Genomic DNA, 22,909 nt, shown 5'->3' with positions numbered 1-22,909 from the left:
ATGAATGAATCAATAGGTCGACGAAAAGACTTGCAAAATGCAGCTGTCACATTACATATGGTATGTGTGTTTTATTGAATATACACGCCCTTCTGTAGATGCTATCATTACAGATTTTAATGTCATAAATGTGTAATTAAAAAAAAGAATGCAAACATTCTGTTCAACAACAAATGTCTAGGATACATTTCAAGAGTTTATTATTCCTAAATGTGGCCCATATAGCCCTTTCGGGTATTAGGGGCCCCTTTCTGGGGTGCCTGTGCCCTTGTGCATGTCCGACGTGCACCCATCGCAGTGCACGAGCCCAGTGCAGGACTGAAAAGAGCTCAGTGCCGGGCGCTGCTGACGGCCTCTCACCAGGGTGCCACATACTCAGTTTCACTTTACGTTTACTTTTTTTTATCCCTCCTCCCACCACCCTCTACTTGCCCCGTGGCGCATCAGAGGTTATGCCCCTGCCGCCGTCATATTCAGCGACTCCACAGTCCCTTGTGGTTTCTGACAGCCCTTCCAGCCTGGATGCACCATGTACCTCCACTGCGACAGTCCCCCTGTAAATTAAACAGACAACTCAACCATGGTCATTCAATCATTTCTGGTCTGGGCGGGCGGGCGGGCGTTCGATCTCCTTTGCTATAGTGGTCCTGGCAGAGAGGGTGCCTCCCTGTGCGTGCTGCCTTTTTATAGACCCCTTGTGGGGGCAAGCCTTACTTCTCTACCCCTTTTTCTGTCCTCTCCCCCTAGGGTTCCCTTCACTCCTCCCCCTTCCTGCTGACTGATGCTCCTCTGTCTGTATCTGTAACCGCTTGGCTGCTTGGGGGGCAGGGATCCTTAGGGGCTCGTTGTGCGCCATGCCTAAGGCAGGGACCACCCAGGCCTCCCTTTGCTCGGCATGTTCCCGGGCATAGCCGCAACAGACCAAACTATGCTCCCCCGCCATGACTCTTCGATGGACGCTGCCACTGAAGAGTTCCCCCACACTCCTCACCCCCTTGCTCCTTCATACCCCAACCTTATTAAGGTTCTGTCCTCAGCGCCTTATCCATTCGTAACTGCCCTTGTTACGGTCCTGTTAGTTCACTTTCATTTTTCTTTTTTTTTTCTTTACCCTTAGCGTAGCAGCGTCCGCGACTCCCTTCTCCCTCCTCCCTACCTTGAACTCCTCCTACCCCTGCAAACTATCCCGTAGTGTTGTACCATAGCAGATCTCATTCCCTTTTCATTTTTATTTTTTTTTTCTTTCCCCTTAGCTGGCTATTTGTGTAGCAGCGTCCGCGACTCCCTCCTCCCTACCTTGAACTCCTCTTACCCCTTACAAACTATCCCGTAGTGGTGTCCCACAGCCGTCTCATTCCTTTTTCCGTTCATTTTATTATTATTTATTTTTTTCTTTTTCCCCTAGCCAGCTACTAGTGTGGCGGTGCCCCCGATTCCTTCCTCCCTCCCTTCGAAAGTCCTCTGATTCCTTTTTTCCCCACCCTTTTGTATTTGCACCCCAACCCTTCCAACGTTTCCCTAATGCCAATTCTCATTATTGGCATCCCAACTTCTGATAGATGCACCCTGTTGGTTGCAAAGTAGCCGGGCGTTCTCAGTGTTATCAATGTGTGTTTTATATAGTCAATCCCCATCCAGAGGCGGATCTAACGGTCGCCAGGCAGACCAATGGCGACCGGGCCCCTGTGCCAGGCCCCGCCCCTTTCACGCAGCACAGGGCCCTTTGCAGCACAGGGCCCTTTCTGTTGGACGTCTTGGACGTCACTCCAGAGTCCAGTCTCCTTTCTTTCTCCCTTCCAATCCTGGGCCAGTGTAGGTAGTGGTACCTGAGAGACGACCGTGACATAGACACGTCTCGTGACGTCCCTACACTGGCCCAGGATTGGAAGGGAGAAAGAAAGGAGACCGTTAGATCCGCCTCTGCCAGGTGACTCAGTGTTATGTGCCAGTGTGGTGGTGCTACTAGGAAGGAGTCGCCAATCGCCATTGCCCGGGCCTAGCTGCAGAAGAGAAGGTGCTGCTACTCGAGTCGAGGGAGGCTGTCGTCCAGCAGTGTTTGCGGTCTGCTGCTGCTGCTCACTAACACAGGTAAGCTTGGCTATTGTGGGCTTGGGGGCTTTGATGGTGTTTTTTATTTCCAGTGTTTTTTTGTTTCCAGTGTTTCTAAGCATTTGTCTGCAGGCCTTTGCGTGGAAATGGATGTATTTATTTAAAGGGGGTGTGTAATCCGCGCTATCCCACTGTAAGCCGCTTCATGGCGCTGGAGGGAGGGGTGAGGAGTGGAAGGGGAGACAGGTTGAGAGGGAGGACAGAGATGGCAGATTTACTATTTTTTATGTCGTCTGTGCTTCCGAAACTAAGGGGTGTGTAACTGTGTGTTTTCGTTTAGTTTTAAATTCATTGTAGAGTTTAGGCTGATGTGTCCTGAACTGCCTGCCTCCTTGACTGTTTATCTTTGCTGGGCCTCGACATAGCTACTGCTGTGGGGATCAAATGGGACACGTAGGTGGTTGGCCTCTTTATTGACGGAAGTGTGCAGCTGCAGCCACCGCGCACATTCCGTACTTGGACTCTTTGTGTGGTGGAATTTCGGAATTAGCGGATTTCGGTGGGTGATGCTTAGCTATGGGGCTTGCCCAGGTGTTAAAAGCAGTGCAGTCAGTGCCCATCTAGTGATTGTTCTTTCTTCTCTGGGGGCGCTGGGAGAAGTCTAGCCTCTCTGCTCACTCAGTGCTCGGCCATAGGGCCTCCCACCCATTCGCTGCTTGGCCTCCCGGTGCCTCTCCTATGGTGTGGTGAACTCTGGAAGGCCTCGGCAGTCAGTTTTGTGATTTTTTGTCTAATTTGTAATGCGTGCCTTGGACTGGATGTAGTGACGGCTGCCAGTTTGATATGCTGCGTGGCCAGGCCTTGGCTGGGGAAGAGTACTCTATAGAGTTGTCTTATGGTTATTGCGGCCCTGATTCAGAGGCAGATCCAATGGTCGCCAGGCAGAGGGACCATCCCTGGCACAGTGAGTCAGAGGCTCTGGGCCCAGCTCAGAGGGGGAGTTCATGGACCACAGTAGTGCGATGCCACCAGGGGCCCACTTCGTTGCCTCTGTGTCTCTCTATCTGTGTTTGTTTCTCTGTCTTTCTTTCTCGTCCTGTCCGCCTTCTTCTCCCTTCCCCTCCATCTCGTTCATCTGTTTCTCTACAATCCTCTCACCTGCATTCTTATCTCATCCCATCACCCTTCCCCTTTACCCACGACTTCCTCTTCCATCCTATGTCGTGTCTTTCTTTCTCTTAACTCACTTTATATAATCTTTCTCACTCCCTCTCCTAGACTCCCTGTTTTTCCTTATTCTTTTCTCCTTCGTTCTCATCCCTCTATCCCACTTCTCACTTGCCCCTCCTGTTCCTCTTTCTCTTCGTCCTTCTCTAGCATACATCATTACCTCTCTCACCTTTCATCGTATTCCCCTCGTCCCCCCTCTCATCCGCCTCAAAAGCACTCTTTGTCCCCCTTTGTTTTTCTTTTTCTTTCCATCTAGCTTGCTCTCTTTCACTCCTCACTCCACAGCCCCCTCCCCTTTCTTCCCCCGTGGATCTTGCACCAATCTGGTTTGAAATGATTGGCACAAGACAAGCAATGCCATACCTGATATAACTAGAACACATCTCCCCTTTCTTCCCCCATGGATCTTGCACCAATATGCTGAGTCTATCTGCTTTTAAATGATTGGCACGAGACAAGCAATGCCACGCCTGATATAACTAGAACACATCTCACGTATATATCTGTTGCAAAGAGCTAGAAGCTCAGAGGCTACAACCAAAAGGCTAGCTAGCCTCGAGTCCAGACAGTCCCGACATTAGCATAGCCCAGATCTTTTCCAAATCTAGCAACACCCCTGTCTGAAAGGGTGGACTTGTGGGGATGGATGGGCCTCTGTGAAACGTGACTATTTAGGGATCAAACACGTGACTCGCCACCCTAACTTGCTTTTGAGATTCAATGGGTGTACAAGGGCATCATGCGCATGGTGCAGAAGTTGCTACCCTGGGTTGCTGCTTGTCAACCCTTCACCCCCCCAATGGAGCATAATCGGGACACTGATAAACTAAAGAGAAATCTGCTTTTGTCTTTTTTCAAATGTTACTGTCTGTGGACAAAGTTGAAAGTCATTAATTTGAGCTTCAGTAGGGGTCCGAGAGAGATTCAAAGTTCTGAAAGGTAAAGCTCGACTGGAGTGTAACTGACCTCATTGTTCCGCACATCTGTTGTAACAACTCTTTCCTGCCTTCCTTTGCTAAGTCGTTCCCCTCCAGATGTATTACCACTATGTCTGTTCGCTGTATAGTTTTACTTTCTCCATCACCGTCATTTCCAACTGCCACCATAGCATCCCCTTGTCCCAAACCAGTGCCAGTCCGTATTGACAAAGCCCAAGTTGCACCTCAAAACTCCATCTCCTGCACCTTGCACCGCTCTTGTGATAAAAGAGTGGCCCATTACCCAGGCCACTCTTTTCCCTGAGGAGAAATTCAAAGAATCCAGTTAACTCATTCGTCTAGTATTCACTCCGCTATTTATACTACACGCTGACCTCTACCCCCACTGAGCCCCACCTGTTTTGTGTTCCTGAGATTCATTTTGTCTCTCCCAACACTCCCTTGCCTGTAGCCAGCAATGCCCTGGTGGCGTGCCCTCCTTCCCTACCTCAGCCTCGTGCCCTTTTAGTCCCCGTTGATGTTCTCCTCCAAGCTTTTTCCCTTTGCGTTTGTACTCATGCATCCCATCTCACCCTCTCCCCATTCTTATATATATATATATTTTGCTACCTACCCTGTAGAACCCAATTTATTTGTGGCCATGTTGTGTCGTATATACAGGTGAAAACTATCAGATTTCCATCTCCCGATGTCCCTTATTTCCGCCTCCTTTATCCCTTTGTCATGCACGGTCATTGCCGCCCCAATTCTGAATGAATGGGCTGTATATTTCCCATCAGGCAGTTTCATTTTCCGTAATGTCATGTCTAATACTCTTCTAAACTGGTATTGAGTCACTTGCCTCCTGTCCTCGTGCATGAAGAAGTAAACCTTTTGTCAGGGCTGGATGGATCTTCACCCCACTCCTCCTCACCTGTGTCTTCCCAGGACCTCTCCGGTCTTTCCGTCTTCTTCTTAAGTCTTGGTGACTTGGTAGGTCGTTCTCTTCGTTCCTTCTTGTGATGAAGGTAAGGGCGAGCCCCCTCAGTCGCCACCCTGACCAGGGATGAGACCTGGGTCAAGGGGAAGACCAAGGGGAAAGCCCCTAAATCAGGTAAAAAAAAGCCAGAGCAGAAAAAACCCTGATATCTGAGATGATAATAGCTGGAATCCCCGGTATGGTATGTATGGTTGGAGATTAATACAGCAAACAGTCTTTGCTAGCAGATGGGTCTTTCGGTATTGTAAGTATGCTGGAGATGGATACAGCCGACGGCCTTTGAGTATGAAGGAAATGAGGAGCAACGTTCCAGGACGTAGCACAATTCCGCAATCTGGAGTACAAACAGAAGGTTGCAACGGGCCGGAAATAAACAGGAAGGAGGGAACAATACGGGAATGATACCAAGGAGGCTGCTGGCGGGTACTTAGAAATGAGAACAAAAACCGAAGCAAGGTAAGAAGAAGGATAGCAGGTAAGAAACAAGGAAGGCTATACGATAGTCAGAAGAGGAAGTAAATCCGTACAAGCAATGAAAGTATGAATAACTGTAAGGGAGTGGCGACAAGGCACCGGGAAAGAAGAAATAACAGAATGCGCTTGTCTTGAAGACAAAGCAGAAGGAAGATGAAAGGGTTCTGAAAAGGGTCCGAACGAGGTACGAGGTTCTAAGAAGGAAAAGGCTAGGAAGGGTAAGAAGAAAGCGGAGAGTACGATAGAGGTAGAGCGGAGGACAAGCACAGGTAAGGAGTGCACAACAAGAGACGAAGAGTACCCAAACGTACCTTAAAGAGATGAGTCCACAGAGGGTGAGGGGCGAACACGGAAATAACCAAGCAAGGAGGAGACGGGGAAAAACAAGGAAGGGGCATGCGAGAGGGAATACACAAAAACGTAATACGAAACTGCCGGCGAGTGAATCTAGACGATACAATGCACCGGTGTTAGAGGAAAGGACCTATTTATTGACAGAGGCCATAGCAGAAAAGGCATAGAATGTTGAGACCGACAGCAGGCGGCCATGTTAAGTGAGTCACCATCGATTCCACGCTTCCACGCCTGAAGCATGACACCTTTGCTGCCGGTCTTATCTCTAGTTAAGCCTTTGTTAGTGTCACAGGGCAGTAGTGTTCGACCCTAGTTGTTTGTACAATGTGAACTCCTTCCCATGGCCCGCCTGGTTGGTCTTGGGTTTTCTTATCTTCACCTTGAACTTGCCCCCTTCCAACATTACGTCTTCCCAGCCTAAAGCCCTGTTGCTGATGTCCTGCCTTGATCTGGGTACCACCTCGCTTATTCTTAATGCCGCGAAAAACGCAAGAGTAAAACATACTTTGAATAAGATAACCTCAAAAACTGAACTGCAGACTTCTCCAAGCTTATCTATCAAAGCTTGCAAGATCCCCACCATGATAGGTAACCTATCGTCTTTCTTTCTAGCACTTCCTTTATCCCATCCCTGCACTGCCGTACAAATTTGAAATCTCTTGTTCAGATCTCCCTTCCCCCCAGTTGTGCATGAAATGCTATTGGCGAGAAGTGGCTTTTAATCCAGGATTTTGATTTCCTGTTGTCCTTTACCCACAGCGTGAAGATTTTTACTCTTTCTTCCACTGCTTGCTCCCCCAACTCGGGTGTCACTCTCTTGAACAGTCACATGCACCTTACCTATCTCCCTCTTATCCGACTTCCTCATTCTTGTGTCCACGTCACCTATCCCCACAGTCTGTCACAGAACTTCTTCATCCCCCTACTGCTTGAGGCCACGCTTGTCTGAACCTTGCCATCCGTGAACGAGAGAGTGCATCAGCTGCTACGTTGTGTACACCCGGCACATGCCTAGCCCTCAAATCTGTGTTTAGTTTCAGCCCTATCTCTACAAGCGTCTGACCAGTCCCATCGTAGTTGAGCATTGTGCTGACTGGTTGTTGATCGCCTGACCTACACCCATGTAGTCAGGCCACACCATAAACTGTTTGCACGCTAGCTGGCTTGGCCATGTATGTAGGGCTACTAACACCAGGAACAGTTCTAGTACACATATGTTCTTGCACAGACCGTTCTTCATCCATTTGTTCGGCCAATTGGCTCTGGACCATTCCTGGCCCAATATTGCACTAAAGCTGTGCCTACCTGATTCATCAGTGAACAATTTACCCATGCCTCCTGCCATAATCTTACACCATTGAAGTTTACCAGAATACCCCTCCACATCCTTAAGTCCTCCTTTAAGCCTGCTTTTAAACTGATCAAGTACCTCCCTTCGGAAACTCCTGCCGTGGATGCTGCTAATCAGCGTGCAAAAGCCCTCCCTGCGGTGATCACTCTGGCTGCAAAATTCAGTTTCCATAGCAATACCTGTATCTCCTTCAGGGTGGCTTTCTCCTTTCCCAGCACCATGTCAAAGCTCTGCGCGAATGCTGCCACTTTTTCTCGGGGCAGTCTAAACACTCCCTCCATGGTATCAAGCTCTACCCCCAGGTACGAGAGTCTTGTGCATGGGCCCTCTGATTTTGCTTCCACCAGCAACACCCCCAATTCCTTAAATAGTTTGATGAAACCCTCAAATAACTTCTCGCAATCCACCTAGTCGGCACCCTTTCTGATAATATCCACCCCAAACACGAGCTAAACACTTCAAAGTATGCGCACGAGATTGCGCAGCACATCGGCATCTGTCGATGAAGATGTTGTTGCCGTCCCAGAAACCCAACAAATGGAAGCTACTGGGGTGCACCGTGATGATCTAAATGCAGCCTCTATGTGTCCACCTTCGCTAGTAGTGCTCCTTTCCCGGATCTTCTAGCCAGGTTTAACTCCTCATCGAATGAAGCGTAGTGCACTGAGCATCGCTCCTTGTCCAACCAGTCATTTACAGAATTTCCTTTGGGGCAGGACAGATTGTGGATCAAGCGAAACTTCCCCTTTTCTTTTTTGGGATCCACTCCCAACGGTGAGATATTTAGGATAATGGACCGATGACGCTGACTAGGCGCAATTCCTTCTTGATCTTCTCTGTCACCGCTGCCGGGTGTTCTAATGCAGATTTCAGTTTCTTAGCCCACCTTTCTTGCGGTGGTCCTTTATATGGAATCCTAAAGCCTGTCAAGAACCCTTCCGTCCACAAGTCGTTCTTCTTCACCAAAGGGTAGTTGGCCAGCTACCCCATCAACCTCCCAACATGAATTGGTGTTGGCCCCTTCACTGACAAGTCGAACCTTAATCTACCAACCCTCATTTCCCTTTCCCCTTCGATTACCGTGCAGAGCAGTCCCCTGTCCCATATTACATCCTGCCATGGTTGATTGCACGCCACTCGACCACTGCAGGTTCTCACCCCTGATAAAGAATGACAATATGTTACACAACATTTTATTGTATGCTCACAATGACATGGTCCGAAAAGCACTGTTCTCCTTCCTACAACCTACTCCCCTGCCCCTGGTGTCTTCCCATCACCCGCTCGGTTCTTTGGTCCTCCCATCGCCTGATCACTAGTCATGTTCCATACCCCTTTTCTGCAGAATTGTCCTGGATGTCCCTCTCCCCCACAGCTTGAGCATATGTGGCGAAAGCGGCATGCATTACCAAAGGTGCACGTAGTCTGTTGAACTACTTGCACTAATTATTTGTCCTACCGGCTCCTCTCTCCTCCTCACCCGACTTTCTGCCTCTCCCCTCTCACTGGTAGTTCCTTGCCCATTTATTGCCATAGCCTGGGTGTGCCTCCTGCGACCAACTACCTTGCCCCGTGCCAGTCTCTCACCCTGGGCCGGCCGACATTGAATTCATGGGCTGACCTGCCCATTGCTGTTTCCTCCCCATGTTGAGGTGTTGGCTTTCTCCCCCAACTTCTCCCCTGCCACCGGTAAGTTGCCCCTCCTACTGTGACCTGAGATATCTGCCCTTGGGTCGAGCCATTCCTCAACCAGCTTGTTTTCCCATTGCATGAGGGAATCTCCCGCCATTCGCATCCTAAACCTCTGATCCCTTAGCAGCCAACCCGTACCCCCAAACTTTTTGAACTCTTTCATGATGTCGTTCCTATATCCAATAGGGCTGGCCTTTGTTCTGGGAATTTTTCAACCGTTACATGTGCCAATATTTTGAATGCTTCGAGCCAGTGCTCTTTTTTTCCGGCTGGTCTCCTTCGTTTCGGTCCTTTCACCGCCTTGCTCCGTTTGCAACTCTGCAAAGTGTCATACCCCTTAGTTTCGTGTTTGAGCAGGGAGAATATATTGATGAAAGCCCTATTCCATATTTGCTCCTTTACAGCCCCTGGAATGTGCCATCTTACAAAGTTTGCGCCCGTCATCTGGGGCAAGGCTCACTCCCACAACCTGTGTACCCCTTGACGCTCTTCATTCCCAAACCTGTCCTCTGCCCTATTCTACCTGTGTCGTCCACCTTGCCCATGATACACTTACCGCTCTTACTAAGCTGTCCTTTCTTATGTCCCCACACTCATCCTGCCTTCAGCCCCATCCCTTCCCCACGCCTGTGACCCAGTGCTGCATCCATCGCTCCCCTTGATGTCCTGAGCTTTGCTGCTCTTGCCATTCGCCTTCACCCAGCCCATGACCAGATTGAGTTTGTCCTTCAGCTCCTGTACACACTCACCAATTGCTTCCCGGTTGGGTGCCACTGGCAACCCCATGCCGGTCGGGAAAGACCCCCCTATTCTGGGTGCTGTTATTAGTCCATTGTAATTTTTACTTGGTTGGCTTTCACTTGTTGTTGCTTTGTCTCCCCTGAATTCACTGCGGCCAATCAGTGTTGATGCAACCGCCAGTTCCTCCTCCAACTCTTTCTTTGTTTTCCGTCCTTTGAAGCCCATATTCCTTTTGCACGTTCTCTTTCTGGAACCCTGAGAATCCATTCTCCCCCTGGATTCTTGTGCCCCAGACTCAAGCTCGGCCTTTCCCTTTTTAGGTCGGTCTGCTGGCCTTCTCTACAAGGTCCGGCCTGAGGCCCTCCCATCTGAGCCATTGCTGCTTCCCAGCCTTTATTATTTGCTATCACAGAGAATTGCAGCCAAAACACTGCAAAAGGGCCCATCGATGATGCACTTGTTGATGGTTCGACCTCGAATAACGCATCATCTATCTTTGTGTCCTCAATGATCTCAATACTTTGGCTTCCATCCTCAAACATCCCTCTAGGTAGTTCTTTTGGTTTCAGCGTTTCTGCAATAAAGTATAAACATGTTACCAGTGGATATGCCTTGGCCCCTCACCCCCCCCACCGAGCCCCCATTGCGATCACCCGTTACCCACTGGTTGTCTACAACTTCCCCCGTGCCTCAGCCTGAGGCGTCCTTGAGAGTACCTCCTTCCGTCTCCCCTCACCCTTGCCCCATCCTTCGGAATCCTTCCGACATTTCTGCCAACAGTATTAACAGTTCCTCCATCTTACTCTTGCCCGTTCTTCTTTGGCCAATTTTCGAATATTTCCCTCTTCTTTACGTCCTTGATCTGTAATATGCAATTTAGATCTGAGGGCAGTTAGCCATTTCATTTGCCCCCAGCTACTCCCTGAAGCCCCCTCCTTATCCTTAAAGCCTAAAATGCTGGACACATGCAACCATTTCCTACCTCCCCCATTAACCATAAACACGGGACACATGCAAAACCAATTCCTTCACTTCCCCATAACCGTGCTACCAGGCTAGCCGTTGTGACCATTGTTGCTGAATAATCCTAAATTGCGCACCCCGCCTACATTCTCCCCAGTCCTTTGCTTTGCGTAGAACCGCAATTGCTGCCCTTACCAACCGACTGCTGATAGCTTGCCTCGTTCTGCACGTGCCCCCCCCCCACTGCCTACCCGACCCCCTAGTTACGCCGGCAGGAGCACCCCACTCCCATGGAGAAAGGGATCCCTGCCTGATACTAACGGGGCCCACCTCCTCCCTGAATGAATGCCTGCCAGGCTCCCCAGTTATCAGCTAGGCCGGCCCACCCGCGGCATCCGTGATCCTGCCGGTTAGGATGTTCAGTTGCCAACACATTTCTTTCATTAATGGCAGAGCCTATCATACGCACGATGCTGCCTTTCCACCCACGGGCTCGCAGAGCGCCATTTGCCTTGCTCTCTGTGACGTGTGCAGTGGTTTAACAATTGGTGCTGAAAGTCTATTCTTCCAGTTGCACCTTTGCGTTACATTCCCCAACCCTCCAGCAAATTGCTCCCCATCCTTAGTTCTTCCACCTGCCTTCCTTCCTTATCAAACAAACAAAATACTGTGGGTGGTAATGGATCCAGGCTCGGATAGAAAGCCACACAACATACTCATGGGGGGCGGGGGGGGAATAAGTTGTGAAAACCATGCAGCCAATTCTGGTTTTGGAGTTAGTACCCGTGCTAACATAGTGGGGTCGAAGGAGAAAGGGTTACTGGTTTGCTCCTTTCCAAAGTAGTCACACTCATTAAATATGCCAAAAGTGGCATAGCTAAGAAATCAGTTCTGTATAGAATTACTTTTATTTTATTTTTTTCATCCCTCCTCCCACCACTCTCTACTTGCCCCGTGGCGCATCAGAGGTTATGCCCCTGCCGCCGTCATATTCATCGACTGCACAGTCCCTTGTGGTTTCTGACAGCCCTTCCAGCCTGGATGCACCATGTACCTCCACTGCGACAGTCCCCCTGTAAATTAAACAGACAATTCAACCATGGTCATTCAATCATTTCTGGAGTGGGCGGGCCGGCGTTCGATCTCCTTTGCTATAGTGGTCCTGGCAGAGAGGGTGCCTCCCTGTGCGTGCTGCCTTTTTATAGACGTCTTGTGGGGTCGGGGGTAAGCCTTACATCTCTAACCCTTTATCTGGCCTCTCCCTCTAGGGATCCCTTCACTCATCCCCCGCCCCGCTGCCTGGCACCCCTATGTCTGCATCTGCAGCCCCTTGGCTGCTTGTGGGGCAGGGATCCTTCGGGGCCCGTTGTCTGCCCCGAAGAAGGTAGTGATCACCCAGGCCTCCCTTTGCTCGGCGCGTTCCCTGGCATTCACTCAGTATTTACGGCAGAGGCACATCTGGTCAGTTGTCCTAGTGCCTTTCGAGTTCTAAGGGTACTCAGAGGAACCCGAGTACGAGGCACGCTGTGCAGACACTGACTTGTCCACTAAACATCATTCACAAAGGGCGTGAGGCTTTAAACATAGCCTGGGGGATAGAAGTACAATTTGCACTCCTTTTTAAAAAAAATACTTTGTTATAAATCTCTGGATCGAGATTGGGTAGGTTATCTCAAAGTGCTGGCTTTTCACATCTGTCACCCTCCACGCTTCCCAGCTCTTCCTGCACACAATTCCGGCTTTCCCCCACTGCATTCCCAGCTGTTCCTCTGCATTCCCAGCTCTCTCCTCCCCATTACGGCACAGCAGCCTGCTTGGATCCCACTCCCCGGGGCTGTTTCTTTCAGTCACTCTTATCTTTAAATGAGGGTACACACACCCCCTATCCCACCACACACACACAAATACACAGTTTGCAATTGCGGCATTGAGTGTAGAGCACGACATTCATTGATTGTTTGTGTTAAGGGCTAATCACACCTCGTTCATAGAGGCCTCGTATGGAATGCAGTGACAGCTGCTTCATGAGGGGCATTCCCTTGAGTTGCTCCAATGACACGGCCATGAGGCCCTAACACCCCCACCCATTAAGCATTCCTTATCCCACTCCTGTCTCCTCCACCATCCGCAGCAAGTCCGGGGTGAGCTCGGAGCTGCAGCCAAACCCACACCGCGGCACCCCCAACCCCATGCAATCTATTCAATTGCACGATTCGACTCGCACCTGAACTTCAGTGAAAATGCTGCCCTGGCCGCAGCTCACCTCGCCATTCGTCATCATCACATCAGAGCAGGCCAGCACTGAGGTCGCCCGCTGCAGTGTGCATCATCTGCTGTGATAGCACACCACAGACAGTAGGCAGGCTGCAGGGCATATGCGGTTCCTCGGCGGTGCCCAGCCTCAAAATGTGCAGGCGCGAGCCCAGCCCAGCCCGTCAGCCCTGGGAAGAAAAGAAAATGTGCAGAGCCAATTTCATGTGAACCACCCAGGCTGGCTTGATCGTTTTCGTTCGTTCTCATATTAGATGTACCCTCCCACTACCCAAAGAGGCCCTGTGCCCGAGTCCTACTGATATGATAGGTTATTTATAACACTCTTAATACCCAGAAGTTTCTATCGAACCGGTGTTGCTCCGTGTGGTCTTGCTTCCATGGCAAGCACTTTGCACCTGAGCTATCCTCCAGAGCCGAAAGGAAAGTCCTGGCGTCCCAGTGGGGCAGTCTAGCCCTGCCTTGTTCTATGTAGATGTCTTGGTTTCCTTTCAAATGCATAAGGTGTCTTCCAGGTGCGCTGAGGCCCCCCCTGGCTGGACTCCATTTTAAATCACAAACCTTGTTCTGTGTTTCAGAGCCAGGCCTCGAGCGTTTTGCCTTGCGGACAGTGACGAGGAGTCCTCTAGCGCCGGCTATTCAGAGGAAGACGACCCGCCTGAAGTAACTGGAGAGGTTGTGGGGGCCGAAGGGTAAGGTCTAGCTGCAGCTGTTATTATAAGGGCAGATGTGCTAACACTTTACTCAAATGATAATCCTGTCTGTGGTTCTTCTGCATTATTATGTTGCAATGCAACTTGTTTGTTTTGTTTTATTCTTGTCATCTTACTATGAAGGCATCAGGAATTAAGTTTTTCAACCTTTTTTGAATTGTCAATCTATATCTTTCTTCATATAACAAGCTACCAAAGTACATAGTCCTGTGTTCGCTAAGGCAGGCAATGGTTAAATTGTTGGGGTTCTAGTTTGCTCCCACCAGGGCTGGCTCCGTGAAAGGCACCCCTAGACTGCTCCACAGAGATCCACTATCAGGGCAATCAAAGTGGGTGCCAGAACTACCGTTCAGGCATCCTGCCTGGCTTCATGGATTGGGTTGGAAGAAGACTGTGACTTTTCCCGAGTTGGTATAAATTCTTGTATCAAGCCTGAAGCTCATACTTTATAATGGGCCTTACATGGGACTGTGCAGCTGTGGGTGAAGGAAGCCTCCGCGCTAATTTCATTCTTGCCGATGCATGTGATCATGTCATGATTTAATTATCTTACTTTTCGCATTGCCTGAGCCCCCTGAACAGTCAAAACAGTCGAGCTTTTAAAATATCTTCAAACAAATTCAAATGATTTCCATTGACATTGGTGTTAAATGGAAAAACGCCAAACATATTAATTGTTGATATCCTACAGCAGACTGTGTTTCTTGATGGGTTAAAGAGTCACTCTCCTTTGTTCTATTAAAGACATACCTTAATGTTCACAGCTGCTATGCTTGGCTACTGCAGCCCATCTGGAAAGTGGGGCATGGCTGCCACCCTGGGCTGCCTCGCACTGGGCCAGCCTTAGCGTTGGCAGCTCCCAGGGAGGGGCAACAAAATGTGCGTGGGAGAGTGACGTGGAAGCACACCGCGCAGCACCCCCCACGGGATCACCCTAACAGTGGAGTAACTTTACTGAAAATGTTGGGGGGACATGACTTCTGAAGAAAAGGTGCCCCAGCCAAATGAATGGGGACAAAATGGTGTGCCATGAAAATTGGGGGGGGACAAACACCCCTGCTCCCCTAAAATTACGCCCATGCACCCTAACCAGCAGTGCTTTGAGTTTACTTTACAGAGTTTAGGTGCATCATTGACATCAACGCTGCTGTGCCCCCTCGTGAAAGAACGGTTGCAGCACAGACAAAGGTCGCTCATCATACACACACGCCCGCTGCTATAGGAGCAACAGCAACGCACAGACTTTTCACCCATGCACACAGGCAAAGAAACTGATCCTGTATGCACTTTCCCTCAGACCATATTTTACAAATGATCCCACTCACTCGCACAGAAAAAGTAAAGTACAGGAGTGTGGTGTTTTCATCACACACCAACGATCTTGTAGTCAGACTGCAATTTAGCCTTAATATTATGGCGAAACGCGTCGCTGCGCAGGAACAGAGACACACAACTGTTTGTGGTACTTAACCGACCCGGACTGCCGTTATTACGTCAGTTCCGGAGGTTTGTTTAGTCTCCTCCTTCCGTGTTTACTAATGTCACGTGACCTGCTATTCCCCGGCACATGCCACCACATTCCTCTCCAAATTAAAGAAAAACAAAACTTCAAACAGTATATGTAAAACAGGTTTAGTCAATTCCAGTCTCTCAGCATTATCTGGGCAAGCTGACTTGTTTATATATTCCATCTACCACATAACCTTGTAAGCGAGACAATGGTTTTGGTCTTTCCCTCAAGTGGTATCGGGTATTGCTTCTCTCAGGGCTATCCACCATGGGGCTCTCAGATTGTATCTCTTCTTCTTGCCTGCTTGGAGTTCTCGGATTTCTTGGAGTTTTATGAAGTTCACGTGTCAATTGACTAGGCGGTCGGTAAGGTGATTGACTTAAAGGTCGATGAGGCGATCCAGGTCTCTCTCCCACAGTTTCTTGGCTTTCTTCCCATAATTCCGGTGGTACTTTTTTGAAGTGCGAAATGTTTCTCGTTACAGTTTCACTTCCTTGACTGGCTGTAATCATACTGTGATTGGCAGCACTGACTGTCCAAGGTTGGTATTCAAAATTAAGTGACATCTTTTTGGGAGTGGCTCGGTTCTTTACCATAACTGTGTCTCCAGGTATTAATTCTCGATGCCTGGCTCGTCGAGAAATGCTTTCTTGTTCATTCCGTTTGACTCTTTTTGACTCTATGGTTGGAATGTCTCGTTCAGGTGCTACCCACTGAGGGTGTATGTGGAGTTCTGCTTGTATAGGTACTCCAAACATGAGTACTGCTGGGCTGATTCCTGTCGAGGAGTGTGGGGTCTGCCTATGAGTTCTCAAGAACCGATACACTGCTTTTAGCCATGAATGTCCTTTTTCCTTGGCGATGCAAATTACTTTGTTGAGTGACCCCATAAATCGTTCAGCGTCACCATTCGCCTGTGGCCACCATGGGGTGATTCGCTTGTGCCGAATGTTAAGGTTCTGAAAAAACTGGCATAGTTCTTGGCTTTTGAAAGGTGGTCCATTGTCACTTTTGATTTCTGATGGTATTCCATGTATGGCAAACATTTTCTCTAGTGCCAGGATCATGTTGTCAGCATCAGTGGACGCCACATATTCAACTTCAGGATATCTGCTGAATTCATCAATTACAACAAGTAAGTATCCTTCTCTTGCAATTGTGCAAAAATCTATACCAACAGCTTCCCACCTTTTACTGCTCCTTGGGGTACTAATAATTGGTTCTGGGTTCTCCGCTCTCCGAGTGGCCTGGCAAGCTGCACATGAACCTACTAGTTCCATCACTCTCTGTTGTATGTTAGCCATCCACATTCTTGATTTCAAATCTGCAGTTGTTTTCACAATACCTTGATGTCTGCTGTGAGCTAATCTGAGGGCTCGTTCTTCTAATGATGTAGGTAGTACAATGCAATGTCCTTTCAATATTACTCCTTCAGGAGCTACAGAAAGTTCATGACGAATACCAAAAAGAGATTGAAGTTTGACCTGTGCTGCTGCAGTGCGTTGAGTCATGGAAGCAAGAACATTTTTCCAGTTCCCTGACTGGATGGCAGTTATGGTATGGTTCAGGACAGTGGGCCTCATTACGACTCAGGCGGTAAGGGGTTTACGGCGGCGTAAACAGCGCCGACCCTTACCGCCTGATTCCGAGGTCCCTTAGCGCCATGGAGGTTTTAACACCAGGTGTTAAAATCCATGGCGCTAAGGGACCTTGATGTTAATTACGCCACCGTAATTTACGGTGGCGTAATTAACACCTTCCCCACTCCCATTATGCCCTATGGGGCAAAAATGGGAATGGGGAAGGGTAAATGGGGATTGGGGACTTACCGCCCCGCCAACCTCGGAATGGGGCGGTAAGTCCGCCAACCACCATGGCGTAAACATAGTTTACGCCATGGTGGTAAAGGTACGACCCAGGCGGTAACTTACCGCCTGGGTCGTAATGAGGCCCAGTATCTGTTTCGGTTTCACTGGCTATCTCTTGCAATGTTAAAGCTCGAGGCCGGGCGCAGGCCACCACGTGACACACATGTTCTTCCGTTTCCTTTGCATGATGTTCTTCTTCTTTTGTGGCAGGTCGTGGGTGGCGAGACAAATAATAAGCTGGGTTGTCTGTTCCTGGTCGGTATTCCACCTCTATGTTGTATGGCTGTAGTTGAAGCATCAATTTTTCAATGCGTGCCGGTGGAGGAGGTGCTGACCCTCTAAAAATTGGAATAAGTGGTTTATGATCTGAAAACACTCTTGCCTATTTTCCAAGTAGATAAACTTTAAAATGTCTGCATCCCCATAAAATAGCGAGGGCCTCTTTTTCTATGTGTGCATAATTCTGTTCCGTTTTAGTTAATGCATGACTGGCAAAAGCGATTGGGTATACATTTCCATCCTTGTCAATTTGTGTAAGTACAGCTCTGAGGCCAACTGGACTAGCATCAACTAGAAGTTCTGTCTGTCTTTTGATATCAAAGAAAGCCATTGTTGTAGACACCGACAGGGTATCCTTGATCTGTTGAAAAGCTTGGTGGTGAACAGGCAACCATTCCCACTTTTGATCCTTCTTGGTTAGTTCACGGAGAGGACTTGCTATAGCGGCCAGATCTGGAATGAATCTTGCACAATAAGTCGCCATTCCCATAAAACTCCTTACTTCTGTGACTGATGTTGGAGGTTGGGTGTTTTTAATGTCATTAACTTTGGCAGGATCTGGCGACACACCTTGTGCATTAAAAATGTACCCAAAGAAGCTTAATTCTTCTTTTCCGAATTCACATTTTTCTGCATTTAGGGTTAATCCAGAGTCTTTCAGTCTTTGTAACACTGCTGCCAGGCGCTCAAGATGTTCATTTTCATTGGATGCATATACGGTGATATCGTCACTAATGTTCATCGTTCCTTCCAGGCCAGTGAGGACTTTCCTAATTTCATGTTGGAATACCTCAGCAGCTGACGATATTCCAAAGTTTAACCTTTTATAATGTCGTAGCCCAAGGTGGGAGGAGAATGTCGTGATATGTCTCGACACCTTGGCCAGTTTGAGCTGGTTATATCCAGATCTAAGATCAAGTTTACTGAATATAGTCGCACCTGTTAGGTCAACAATAAGTTCATCGATAGTCGGTGTGACATGTCGTTCTCTTCCAATGGCTGCATTGGGAAGCCGCATATCAATACATATTCGTACTGCGTTGGGTTGTTTTGGTTTTTTTGCAACCACCATGGGGACACCCACGGAGTCGGTCCTGACGTTTTCTCTATGATACCTGCTGCTTCAAGTTTGTCTACTTCCTTCCTTGCAGCTTCCCTCATGTGAAATGGTACTCGGCGATAGCGTACTGCTTTCGGTTCAATAGTGGGGTCAATGTGGAGTTTAATGGATCTGCCCTTAAGACACCCAATTCCTTGAAATACGCTGTGATATTGCTTTATCAACTTGTCAATCTTTCCACAATGGATGTTGAAAGCAAAATGAATTAATTTCAGTTTTTCAGCGGTTCTACAACTTCGCAATGTTTCACAACCAGCATCAACTATATAAACTCGGGCTCTGTACGTGGCATTGTTGTGGGCAAAATCAGACTTAAATGATCCTTGCACAGGCAGAGGTTTCTTACAGCCATAGGCATATAGTCTGACCTTTCTTTCTTGAAGTTTAGGCTTGACATGAAGTTTGTTAAATGCCGACACTGGCATTACATTGACAGTTGCTCCTGTATCAATGACAGCACATGGTGGTTCTCCATCTGAAATAACAGTACATGATGGTCTTTTCCGTTGTCTAGACCGTTTTGGCTCTACAGCGGATATGAGGTCTATATGATGCACTTGTTTGCTGGTTTTTTTCCACTTGTGATCCCTTCCATCAGGGGATGCATCATCCTCAGTGTCTTCACTTTCACTTGAATCTGGTGATCTCTGGGAATGGTCTACTGCTCTTGCCCTTCCTTTCCTTCCTGTATGACGAGGTGTTTCTCGGGGGGCAAATTTCTTCCTGCGCCCATAAGTTTGCCATGGTGTTTGATCTCTTTCACTTTTGTTCTGCGGGTTCATACAGACAGCTGCATAATGGTTAAGACGATTACATTTTCTGCAGGTTGTACCCCACGCAGGACAGGAATCTCCTCTGTGCCACGGGCCTCCACACCATTTACATGTAGAATCTCTACCTTGTGGCCTTGGGTTTCTGTTGGAGTTTCTTCTTCGTTCTCCTTGTTCTCTTGTATTTAAATTTTTTTATACAGCAGCAATCTCTTCTGTTGGTTTTGGGTTGTCAATCGGGAGTCTTTGGATTGCCGCCTCAACTGCTGCTACTTGGTCTTCTGTTTGTTCACGCAGGCATGCCATTTCTAAAATTCGAGACAGGCTTACATTCTTCTCTGACAGGATGGCCCTCCTTAGTTTTTCAGAAGAAATTCCATTTATAATTTGAAGACGAATAGCAAATTCTTCATTAGGGAATTCACAACCAACTGCCATCTCACGCAGTCGTGCATGGAATTTGTCTACTGTCTCTTTTTCACGTTGTCTAGCCATGCAGAAATGAAAACGTTCATAGTCTGGATTCAGTTCTGGTTTGAACATGTTCGTTAACGCATTCTTTGCAGCATCATAGTTATCTTCAGCTCCTCGGTCTGGAGTCGCATTGAATAGACGTAGTGCTGCTGGTCCTATATTGAGTAGAAGGAAAGTGCGTTTTTTCTTGGCTGCAGTGATTTCTCTCGCATCCAGGTGCATTTCAAATTGTTGTAAACATATTTCACACCGAATGGCAACACCTGTGGTGAATGGGTCAAAAGGTGGCAAGAGTGTGGTTAATGCCGGGTCTGGGTGTTCTGAGTTGACACTTCTTGTTGATGGGCTTGGAGCAGTCCTAACTGGACTTGCTTCATTGCTGGACATGGTTGGCGTTGTGATATTTCCCCAAATTGAGACTTTATTTTGTTAAAGCCAGATAAATGAATGATAAAAGAAACTAATACTGGCCTCAAACTGCTTTGGTTATGTTTCACCAAAAAAAAAAATGGAGTGTTGGTGTTTCTGGTGCTATATGAAGTTTCTTGAACCTTTACAACTGTCTCTTTGCCCAATGATATATAAAGTTCTGACTGAACTCTGTGTCTGTCTCTATGTTCTTTACTTTGTTTGTGGCTTTATATCATTCAGCTGGTTAAAATTGGAAATGTTTTCCTTTCCTTCAGATCGTGTAAAAAGAATGTTCGGAATTCAACAATAGTTCTGTAAATGCACACGTTCTTTCTATGAGATTTAATTCATGAAAGTAGAACGTTGAAAACATTGAAACCACACGCTGCGTGAAATCTGTTTCCTTAGGCTATATAAACAGAACGTTGGGGCACACTAGTACTTTCTGTAAATGTACGCGTTCCTTCTGTTATGCCCAGTTCATAAAAATGGAACATTGAATTCAGTAAAACAAATATGCTGCATACGCGCGTTATATTCGTTATGCAGTCAACTGTGTGACAGAATGTTAGGGGCACGAAAACGAGGCTCTACGTTCGTACGCGTTCGCAGTTAATCAAAAGCCTCTCACCTCACATCATCTGCCTCACTTTCATGACTTTGGTCTCCGATCCCATCCTTCGTCGCCAATGTGGTGATTTCAACACACACCAATGCTCTTCTAGTCAGACTGCAATTTTGCCTTAATATTATAGCGAAACGCGTCGCTGCGCAGAAACAGAGACACACGACTGTTTGTGGTACTTAACTGACCCGGACTGCTGTTATTACGTCAGTTCCGGAGGTTTGTTTATTCTCCTCCTTCCGTGTTTACTAGTGTCACATGATCGGCTATTGCCCGGCACATGACACCACAAGGAGCACCAAAAACTCCTCTTGCGAAAGCACAGCAGCAAGCACAGACTTCAGCAGACCACTCTGTTAGGCTTTGTGGGCTCCTTTGGTCTCTTTGGAGGTGCTGGAAGCAGATTGGTATGTCGATCTGTCATACTCCCAACATGGCGCCTCTATGTGCACGCACCGTTCCAGTCTCTGCTGTGTTTCCGACTTTGCTTCCGGCCACTCTACAGCAGTGAAGCAGTAATCAGGATCTTCAACACCACCGACGACGCGTCCATCCTCTCTTTAGTGAACGCTACGTGAGTTTGAAATCTGTGCACTGTGTACTCTGTCCTGTTCTGTATGCCCTATCTGATTTCCTTCTGTCTATCTCCACAGTGCTCCCTTACTCGGCGAGCTCTACTTGCATGTTCTGAACCTAACGGTACGCTTACTTCCTGGAATGCGAGTACGTCGCTTAGCAACGGTACAGCTACTGATCTTGTTTCTATTCCTAGAACGCCATAACCCCGGATCGCATACTGACCTACCCTTTTACTTGCAGATCTGATTACGCACAACGCCATCTACAACGCCTTCTATGAATCCGCACAGAATATCATTGATAAGACTTCACTCGGCTTCACGAAGGTAGGACTCTGCCCCTCTTTTCTCATTCTCAGTGTGCTCTTCGCCTTTCTCCATTCTAATATTCCTCTTTCTAACACACAGATAGGCATCCCTCTGCCTTCTCATCCTGATTATACAGAATAGGCTCCACCACCAACCTCCTGGGTAATTCTCATAACAGCAATACCCACTCTTTAGCAATTGTGGTTTTACACGCTCCTAATGATCTAATTTCTGTTACCCAGGGTACCTGCTACATCCTGTATCTCAGAACCACGACACAGAGATCATCTAGAGCTGAAGTCTACATCATCGCAGGGTTTTTATCCCCACAGGGTTTCCCCACAGGGTTTCCCTGAGGCACCTGTGCTTCCCTTAGCTGTTCACCAGCAGGGAGGCCTCAGGGACATTGGGGAATTTCCTCAGAGCAGCAATTCGACTAATCTGGTCCAGGTCAGTGTCTTTAGACAACCTTTCTAATGGTATTGAGTTCAGAGTTATAACACACTCAGAGAAAGGACAGTGTGTTGGTGTTACTACTTTCAGCTGGTGTTTGCTAACCCTTTAACATCTATCGAGAAAGGAGCATTTAAGTATCCCAGTAGGCGTGAAGCACCGGCACCTAAGCATGGCAGCAAGCACAAACTTTGTGAGGCGAGGTGTATGTTTCCCGTGTATCTGTTATGAAGCAAAGAGCTGCAGCCGAGTTTTAAAGGTGTGCTCCATGCAAGTTGTTAATATTTCTGGCACTTTGTTCTGTGTTCCCGTGTTTCGTGCAAATGTTTGCAATTAAGTCTAACCACTAAGTTATGGGTGACTCAGCTGCAACGCACATTACAAGTTAAGGAGTGGTGCAAAAATGGTGGTGAACCATAACGCATCAGTGTTAGATGTGCCGGCAGCGTTCCTTTGCCTCCCTCTCCGTTGGAACCGGAGACTGGAGCCAGTAATGGCATTGTGTTTCAGGTGAACGCACACAAGGAAGTTAGTAATATCAGTGAAACGGCATGTAAATCTGGAAAATAGTCAATATCAAAATATATCACCTCCGTTTTTAATACACTTTAAAATATGGGTGAATTTGATAATCCACAATCCTTGTAGTTCAGGACTTAGTGCGATTAATTTGGGTCTTAGTAAAGGCCTCTTCAGGATCTCAACAAATAATTGTTTAGGACTTGGAAATGTTGGCCAAGTCTGATGGGCAAAGTCA

At 47.9% G+C, this 22,909-nt stretch overlaps 1 long non-coding RNA gene across 1 annotated transcript in view; it reads left to right on the top strand.

The window, feature by feature from the left end:
* The first annotated feature begins 1,153 nt into the window (after positions 1 to 1,153).
* LOC138583072 (uncharacterized) overlaps positions 1,154 to 22,909 on the top strand; it is a 184,874-nt gene continuing 163,118 nt past the window's right edge. Inside the window, exons 1-2 of the long non-coding RNA XR_011305146.1 lie at positions 1,154 to 2,088; positions 13,621 to 13,734. This is a non-coding gene — a long non-coding RNA (uncharacterized lncRNA). The remainder of the gene's footprint in view (positions 2,089 to 13,620; positions 13,735 to 22,909) is intronic.

Source organism: Ambystoma mexicanum, chromosome 3q (assembly GCF_040938575.1).
Source record: "Ambystoma mexicanum isolate Mex_15411 chromosome 3q, UKY_AmexF1_1, whole genome shotgun sequence".
NCBI lineage: Eukaryota > Metazoa > Chordata > Amphibia > Caudata > Ambystomatidae > Ambystoma > Ambystoma mexicanum.
The sequence above is the reverse complement of the archived record's forward strand: the minus strand, read 5'-3'. Positions and strand labels throughout refer to the sequence as shown.